The following is a 9,687-nucleotide window of genomic DNA, read 5'->3' as shown; positions in this document are numbered from 1 at the left end:
AACTTGACAGAAATTAATAATTACATCCATAACTTCTCCACATGACTATTTCAAACATTTATTTATTAACAGAAAATCATAATTCCACTAGATCTTATACAAAAAAAATCCATATATTGAAAATATACACACAAAAAATGATCTAGTTATTTTTGTTGAGTAAATAATTCTCTGTATCTTTAGGTAAATTAAAAAATGTCTTACCACATTCTACTGAGAATTGTATTTGTAAGACTTACTCTATAGTCTCTATGGCCTTGTGACCAACAGAAAAGCATCATATTATTAAAAATGGATATAATGCCTTACCGAGGTCCTGAGTCACACAGAACATGCAGAATCAGCCTGCTGCAGACAGGCAGGTCTGCCCACGCCCTACTGAGGTCCCCAGTCACACGGAATATTCCGAATCAGCCCTCTGCAGACAGGCAGGTCTGTGCAAGCCCTACCGAGGTCCCGAGTCACACAGAAGATGCCGAATCACCCCACTGCAGACAGGCAGCCAGCTGGTTCCACACTACAAAGACTCAGAGGACACGAGACCACCAGACCAAGGTGCTGAGTCCCCGTGTTCCCGGCCCAGAGGGAGGGGCTTCTGAGCCGCCATCCCACTGCTCCTGATCCAGAGGAAGGGGCTTCCCGGCCACCATCCCTCCTGCTGCTTGCAGCCCACAGGAAAGGGCTTTTGGGTCACCATCCTAACTGCAGCTCCCGGCCCCTGTCCCACCTCACCCAGCTCAGAGGAGGTAATCCATGCAGGTGCTAACAGCCCCCCCCGCCCCAGTTGAAATGAGAAAACACATAAATAAGTCTCAAAACCAGACTTCCAGATCACCTACAGCAAGCCCAAAGGGAAATGAGATGGAACACTCTGTTACTCAACCACCTGGACCCACTGAACTGGCAACAAAAGAGGATCTGGAAAAAATGAAATCAGAAATAATTTCTCAGATAACAGGAGAAATTGTGCCCCTAGTGCAAGACATGATTAATAAATCTAGAGAGGAGCTCAGGAACATGATGGAATCCCAACATAGGAAACAAATGGAATTCATAAAATAGATGTAAATAGATTTCCAGGACATGAAAAACTCCACTGAAAGTCTACACAGCAGAATGAGCCAAAGTGAGGACAGAATTTCAGATATAGAAGATAAGATTGCAATTAGTGACCAGGAGAAGAAAAGCTGCTTCAGAATTATAAGGGAACATGAGAAATCAATCCAGCAACTGCTAGATGATGCAAAGAATAACAAAGATAGGCAAAGATAACATAAGACTGACTGGAGTCAATGAAGAAACAGGAGAGAGTGGAGATGACATAAAAAATCTCTTCACAGAAATAATGGCAGAAAACTTCCCAAGCAGGGGAAAAGAACTTGACATACAGATAAGCAAGGCATATAGGACTCCAAATAGCCTTAATCAAAAATAATCTACACATAGGCATATAATTGTTAAGATTCCAGAAACCAACAGAAGAACAAAGTTCTACAAGCAGTCAGAGAAAAGAAACAAATCACATACAAAGGAAAGCAAATCAGAATCACAGCAGACTTCCCAACACAAACCATCAAGGCAAGAAGATCTTGGAGTGACATATTCCAAGCTCTAAAAGAAAACAGCCTCCAACCCAGATTTATGTACCCTGCAAAACTATCTTTCAAAATGGAGAAATAAGATACTTTCATGTAAAAGAGCACCTGAGGAACTTCATGAATACCAAACTAGCACTCCAAAGAATTTTACACAATATCCTAGGAACAGATATTGAGGTTCATAACCCCAGGAAGCAAAGCAGAATGAACCAATCTGGCATGACAAGAAATTAAATGTAAAGGGGGAGAACCCAACAAAAAGAAAAAGTCATGGCAATGACAAGTCAATACATTTCAGTTATAACCATCAATGTTAATGGTCTCAATTCACCAATCAAAAGAAATAGACTGGCAGAATGGGTCAAGAAGCAAAATCCAGCAATATGCTGCATACAAGAAACACACTTAATTCAAAAGGAAACTCATAGACTGAAAGGTAAAGGGTGGAAAACAATACTCCATGAGACAGGAACCAAAAAAAAAGCAGGAGTAGCTATCCCCTTGGCAGATCAAGTAGATTTCAAACAAACACTGATAAAGAGAGATGAAGAAGGACACTACATCCTTGTAAAGGGAAGAATCCAAGAGGAAGAGATGACAATCATAAATATCTATGCACCAAACACTAGTGTACTCAACTTTATAAAACAAATAATAACAGACATGAAAAGTCATATATGCACTAATACAATTGTAGTGGGGGACCTCAACACCCCACTGTCACAAATAGATCAACTAGACTAAAAATAAATAATGAAATACAAGAACTCAATCGAACTCTTGAACAAATGAACTTAACAGATGTTTCTGGAGTCTTCCACCCCACGAATACAGAGTACACATTCTTCTCAGCTGCACATGGGCCATTCTCAAAAACAGACCACATACTCACACATAGAACATGTTTAAGTAAGTGCAAAGGAATTGAAGTTATCCCCTGTATATTATCAGACCATAGTGTGATGAAATTGGAGATCCATAGCAAAAGAAACTCAAAAAATTTCATAAACACATGGAAATTGAACAACACACTTCTGAATAACCAATGGGTCACAGAAGAAATTAAAGAAGAAATCAGACAGTTCCTTCAATTAAATGACAATGACAATACAACATATCGGAATCTATGGGACACAATGAAAGCAGTCTTACAAGGGAAATTCATAGCAGTGAATATGCATATTAGGAAAACAGAACGAGCCCAATTAAACAACCTCATGCTGAGCCTCAGGCTTCTAGAAAAAGAAGAACAAGACAACCCCAGAGCTCATACAAGGGAGGAAACTATAAAGATCAGAGGAGAAATCAATGCAATGGAGACTAAGAGAACGATACAAAAAATCAATGAAGGCAACAGTTGGTTCTTCAAAAGAATCAACAAAATTGACAAACCTTTAGCCAACCTTGTCAGAAAAAGGAAAGAAAGGCCCAAATCCATGCAATTAGGAATGAAAAGGGTGAAATTACAACAGACCCAGCAGAAATACAGAGGATGATCAATACCTACTTCCAGAACCTATACGCCAGTGAGATGGACAAGACAGAAGAAGTGGACAGATTCCTAGATACATATGAATTACCAAAGTTAAACGAAGAAGACCTAAAAATTCTGAACAACCCAATATCAACCAATGAAATTGAAAATGTAATTAAAAACTTATCAACTAAGAAAAGCCCGGGCCCTGATGGCTTCACTGCTGAATTCTACAAGACATTTAGAGAGGAACTGCTGCCACTACTGTTTAAACTCTTTAATGAAATTGAAAGGGAAGCAATACTCCCAAATTCATTCCTGGAAGCAAGCATCACCTTGATCCCCAAAGCAGGGAAAGACCTAACTGAAAAAGAGAACTATAGGCCAATCTTACTAATGAACATAGATGCAAAAATCCTTAATAAGATAATGCCAAACAGAATGCAGAAGATCATCAAGAAGATCATATACCCTGATCAAGTGGGATTCATCCCAGGGATCCAGAGATGGTTCAATATACACAAATCAATTAATGTAATACACTATATCAATAGAGCCAAGGACAAAAACCATATGATTATCTCCATAGATGCAGAAAAAGCATTTGACAAAATCCAACATGCATTTATGATAAAAACCTTACAAAAAATTGGAATAGATGGTCTCTACCTCAAACTGATAGAAGCCATCTATGAAAAGCCAACAGCCAATATCATACTAAATAGTCAAAACCCGAAACCCTTCACACTAAAATCAGGAACAAGACAAGGATGTCCACTATCACCAATCTTGTTCAATATAGTTCTGGAAACATTAGCCATGGCAATTAGACAAGAGAAAGAAATAAAAGGAATAAAGACAGGTAATGAAGAAGTCAAATTGTCATTATTTGCAGATGACATGATACTCTATATAGAAAACCCCAAGAACTTCTCCAAAAGTCTCCTAGACTTAATAACCAAATTCAGTCAAGTAGTTGGTTACAAGGTCAACACACAAAAATCAATAGCTTTCTTCTACACCAATGACAGACTCACTGAGAGAGAAATAGGGCAAATAATTCCTTTCACAATAGCATCCAAAAAACTGAAATACCTAGGAATCATCCTAATGAAAGAAATCAAAGACCTCTTCTCTGAAAACTATGGCACTCTGAAAAGAGAGATTGAAGATGATATCAGAAAATGGACAGACTTCCCCTGCTCCTGGGTAGGAAGGATTAATAGAGTGAAAATGGCCATACTTCCAAAACTGCTATATAGATTTAATGCAATTCCAATTGAGATCCCAGCAGCATACTTCATAGACCTCAAGAAAACAATCCAAAAATTCATTTGGAACAAGAAGAGATCCAGAATAGCAAAAGCAATTCTAGGTAACAGAGACATGGCAGGGGGTATCAAAAATCCCCAACCGGCAACTCTACTACAAAGCTACTGTGATAAAAACAGCATGGTACTGGCAAAGAAACAGACCTGAGGACCAGTGGAACAGATTAGAAGATGCAGAAACAACGCCAAACACACTCAGCCATCTTATCTTTGACAAAGGAGCCAAACACCCTCACTGGAGGAAAGATAGCCTCTTGAATAAATGGTGCTGGAAAAATTGGGCTTCAACTTGCCAAAGATTAAAACTAGACCTATATCTCTCACCATGCACTAAACTAAAATCAAAATGGATTAAAGATCTAAATATTAAAATAGAAACTCTGAACCAGTTGGAACAGAGATTAGGTAGAACTCTTGAAGACATCGGTGTGGGAAAAGATTTTATGAACAAAACCTCAGTTGCCCATGAACTAGCACAAACAATCAACAAATGGGATCTCTTCTTATTAAAAGGCTTCTGCCCAGCAAGAGAAACCACCAGCAGTGTGAAGAGACAACCCACAATGTGGGAAAAAATCTTCACCTGCTCTTCCTCAGACAAAGGTCTACTATCTCGAATCTATAAAGAACTTAAAAAGATCAGACCTCCCAAATTTGAAGACCAAATCCAAAAATGGGCATCTGAAATGAACAGACATTTCTCAGACAAAGAAGTAGAAATAGCAAATAAATATATGAAAAAATGTTCAACCTCACTGGTCATTTGAGAGATGCAAATGAAAACAATGCTGAGATTCCACTTCACTCCAGAAATTATGGCTGCTATCATAAAATCAACCAATAAATGCTGGCGGGGCTGTGGGGAAAGAGGAAACCTGCTCCACTGCTGGTGGGAGTGTAGACTGGTGCAAGCACTGTGGAAATCAGTATGGAGACACCTCAAAGAACTAGAACTGGAAGTCCCATTTGACCCCACTATTCCACTGCTGGGGATCTTCCCCAAAGAATTAAAAGAATCATACCACAGTGATATATGTGCGCCCATGTTCATAGAAACACAGTTTGTAATAGCTAAACTTGGAAACAGCCCAAATGTCCATCAACTGGAGACTGGATAAAGAAAATGTGGGGTTTTTTTTATAAAATGGAGTACTACTCAGCCATAAAAAATGAGAAATTAGAGACATTTATAGCTAAATGGATGCACATTGAGGCCATACTCTTAAGTGAAATAAATAGGACACACATGAATAAATTCTGAATAGTTTCTCTGGTGTGAGAAACTGAAAGTGTAAATAAGGACTAAATGTATAATAGGTAATGTGAAATAGGAAGAAAAGGGGCCAAGGGGAAAGAAGTGGGAGGGCTCGAGGAAAGGATAGAAGGGAATGGGATTAATATGAGAAAATGGAAAAATAGGAACAAAATCTTTGTAAATAGGGAGGACTGGAGGGGTTGAAGGGAGGGCTGGGCAAGGGTGAAAAATAAGAACCAAGAGAGACTATGTAAAAGTGCAATTTTCCAATGATGAATGTCATTATATTGTATACCTAAAATGTACCAATGATTAGAATGAATAATCGATAATGGAAAATAGGAAGAAAAGGTCCAAAGAGGTAGGGGTAGTGGGAGGGGCAGGAGAAAGGAAAGAAGGGAAAGGAAAAATGCTGAGAAATGGAAAAAATGGAAATAAAGTCTTTGTAAATAGGGAAGGGTGGAGGGTGTGAAGGAAGGGCTAGGAATGGGGAAAAAATAAGAACCAAGATGCATTATGTAAAGGTACAATTCCCAATGAGAAATGTAATTGTGTTGTATACCTACATGTACCAATAAAAGGATTTAATACAAAAAAATGTATATGATTAACTGCCTGAACTTCTTAGTATATTGTGGTAATTATTCTGAAGAAATATACCTTGGCTTTGAAAATGCCAAGTTAGTGTGTGTGAAATGGTTATAGGCAAGAAAAGCTGTTAAGCAAAGAAGTAAGCTTTAAAAAAAGATGACTAAGGGAAAATTGTATATAAAGAAGATAAATGAGATGTCAGAAGAGATTCATTGTATCATATGGGATAAATTCTTCCTTTCTTTTTATGTGCGGTGTTAGGGATTGAACCAAGGGCCTCACACATGCCAGGGAATTTTCTACCATTGAGTTACACTCCCAGCCCTGATCTTAAGAATTTTGTGCATTACAGAATTATAAAAACAAAAGGAATCATAGAAACAAAAAAAGTCACAGAATCACAGAAACAAAAAAAATTTTACATCTTTCCTGAGATGTATAAATCGTTTACTTTTAACAAATATTTATTGATTTGTAATATAAATAAGATTAAGGAAATATAAATTATTTATGCTATTAAAATATCACACATAAATGAATAATCTGATACAAATAATTTGAATATATTTGTACTATATATAATTCTCCATCTTAGAAGATATTATTAAAATTTTGTTCCAGAGAATATTACTCTAGAATTCATTTTTTTTATATTACCAGGAAGAGTTAGATGATGATTGTGAAATAGGTCTTCCCATTATCATACTCTTTTTGTCACTTAGAGCTTTGACAACAGATGTTGCGGGAGGCTGAAGCACTTTACAAGAAATCTTCATTCTTCCATCAGCTGGATCACGTCCAGAATATTTCTCCTGAATTTCTTGACCAACTTCTAATCCTAGGGCAGTGGGATGTTTAACCTTTCGTTGATCAAGTTGTGTGTTGTGAAGTGGTACTGCAATCATATTTGGGTATAGTTTTACCATTACTCTAGAGTCTCTGTTTCAGTTATTGTGGCAGTCTAAACAGCTCCAAATTCTAATTGCTGCTCTTGGTCATCTTTATAAATTTTGGTAATGAATTCTTTTGCCTCACCCACAGGAATTGGTGTTGGTACAAATGTAGACTATGGTTTCTTCATCCACCTGACTAATAGTTATACCTGTTTCACCTTGAAGTCTTTTTAAGTGATACTTATCTGATCCAGCAAATTTTGCTCATTTTGATAATGGAACCTCAGCAGTTTCTACAACAGGTCCGTTTTCTTTTCAGGATGCTCTGGACAGTTAAAATTGTTTTGTTCATAATCTGTAATATTTCCTTCTTTGCCACTGATGCTCACTGAATAAACACCACTACAATTTTTATTGATATTCCTGGTAATTTAAAATCAGCCAGTAATACAATTATTCTCTTATTGGTACCAGCTATTTTGAAATCCATGTCACTATTGTAATCTTCAATTCCCAGAATATCAGTCAACAAATGATTATCTTCTATTTCATCTTTCTCAGGATTGATTTTGGTGATTAATCCTATTGCTACATCTGCAACAGCACAAGATACTGGAACCCCTGAAGCTATTAATGCCAAACTCCCACTGTATGCAGATGTTATAGAAGAGGACCCATTTGACACTCAGACTTTGGATGTAACTCTTACAGTGAAAGGAAAATCTTTGAGAATAACAGGATACAAAGATTTCTCTGCAAGAGCACCATGCCCAAGCTGTCTATTTTTTATTCCAGTGACTTTGTGACATTTCATTAGCTGAATAAGGAAGAAACTCTTGGTGCAGAATGGAATTTTTTTCTTTTATCCTATTTATAACTGTTATAATTTGATCCAATTTTACACTGCATTTTAATGAATCAAATGTAGAAGTACAAAGCACCTGTGTTTGTCACCTCTGAAATAACACTCATGCATGAAGTTTTAACCACATCTACCACACAACTTATACTACTAAGTGAAGTCAAATTGTATCCATCACAGCTTTATATTCATTCAAAATAATACTTGTATAAACCTCCCTTGCAACATTGAAGGGGTCTATTATTTCATATGGATCAGCCTATGGAAATTTTAGTTGTTCTTCTGTATCTATAATCTTATCTTGTTAACAGCTTCATTTCTGGAAACTCTATCATGTTCATAATCTGTAAAAACTGCACAAAGTTTCTCCATGGCAAGGTAATAAGCACGTTTCACAATGACAAGTGGAGGGGTAAAAACCTTCTGAGATATCCTCTTGGTAACACCAATTTCTTTTACCAACTTCCGGATGCCCTGAATTATTTTCTGGATATATTTTACTCCCACTTGGATAACATGGCAAAAGTCTTGCTGTAAAATATTCTCTGCAGAGGCTTCCAACATGACAATTTGATGTTTAGGTGCCCCAGGAACCACTAAATTTCAAGTGCTAGAAGACATTTATTTTCTGTGGGTTAAGCACACATTCTCCTTCAATCATTCCTATTTGTACTGCCCTACAGGTCCATTTCAAGGTATATCGGATAATGAGAAGACTAATGAATCACCATTAATTGCTAGGACATTAGGTTCATTAATGCCATCTACTGCCAATAGATTACAAAGGACTTGTGTATCATAAAAGTAGCGAGTTGGAAAGAGGTCTAATCAATCAATCAGTTATTTGACTTGTAAGAATTTCTTTATCAGAAGAACCACTTTTTCTCCTGAGGTGGTTTGTGGGAATTCTACATGCTGTAGCAGCCTTCTCTCTATAGTCAACCACCAAAGGCATGAAGTGGAAAGACGAAGCTTCTGTTTTGCTGACTGCTGTGACCATCACTAGTATCTCCTGAGTGTACTACAGCAGACCCATCTGCAAATCCATCCAGTTTTCCAGAAAACATTTCTAATTTTCTGTTGCCTAAGTCCCCAGGCACACCCCGGGACCTCGCACTACTCCACAGTGCTTGTACTTGCAAATGAGAGCATGCCAGATTCTACCCTACTAGATGGTGGGGACCATTGCCCGGCAGCTAGAGCTGGAGACAGGAGCAGCCATGCCTGCAGGCAGCCACCACACTCTGGTTTACTCTTTTATTCCAAAACTTCTTAATGTTTTCTTCATAGAAATTATATTGTGTCATTTAGTTTTCTTTGAAGAATCACTACTTAATTAAAATATATATGGTGAAATTATATAGTAATGCACTAAGCCTACATCCAATTATCACATGATAGCAAACCTCTTGTCTTCTTCATGCATACTGGAAACATAATAGGTAGCATGTTCATGGCTCTCTTTGTTGCTGAAAGCATATGAGTGAGAAGAGTGAATAAGAGTCAATGATTATAAGGCAATTTTTGGAAGATGATTATATAACAATTAGAATAACAGTGATTGGGTTCTCATAGTTCTTAATGTATTGACACTTGATCTGTACTTCAAAAATCAGCTATAATTATAATTATCAAAAATATAATTTGAAAATGTAATTACCATCTAAGATCAGGAATTTTAGG

General features: G+C 37.2%; 1 pseudogene; it reads right to left on the bottom strand.

The window, feature by feature from the left end:
* Window positions 1-6,902: 6,902 nt before the first annotated feature.
* Window positions 6,903-9,311, bottom strand: LOC101725752 (polyribonucleotide nucleotidyltransferase 1, mitochondrial pseudogene; annotated as a pseudogene).
* Window positions 9,312-9,687: the final 376 nt, after the last annotated feature.

This window comes from Heterocephalus glaber, unplaced genomic scaffold (assembly GCF_053883595.1).
Source record: "Heterocephalus glaber isolate CG9 unplaced genomic scaffold, H.glaber_assembly_v1.0 deba00001600, whole genome shotgun sequence".
NCBI lineage: Eukaryota > Metazoa > Chordata > Mammalia > Rodentia > Bathyergidae > Heterocephalus > Heterocephalus glaber.
The sequence above is the reverse complement of the archived record's forward strand: the minus strand, read 5'-3'. Positions and strand labels throughout refer to the sequence as shown.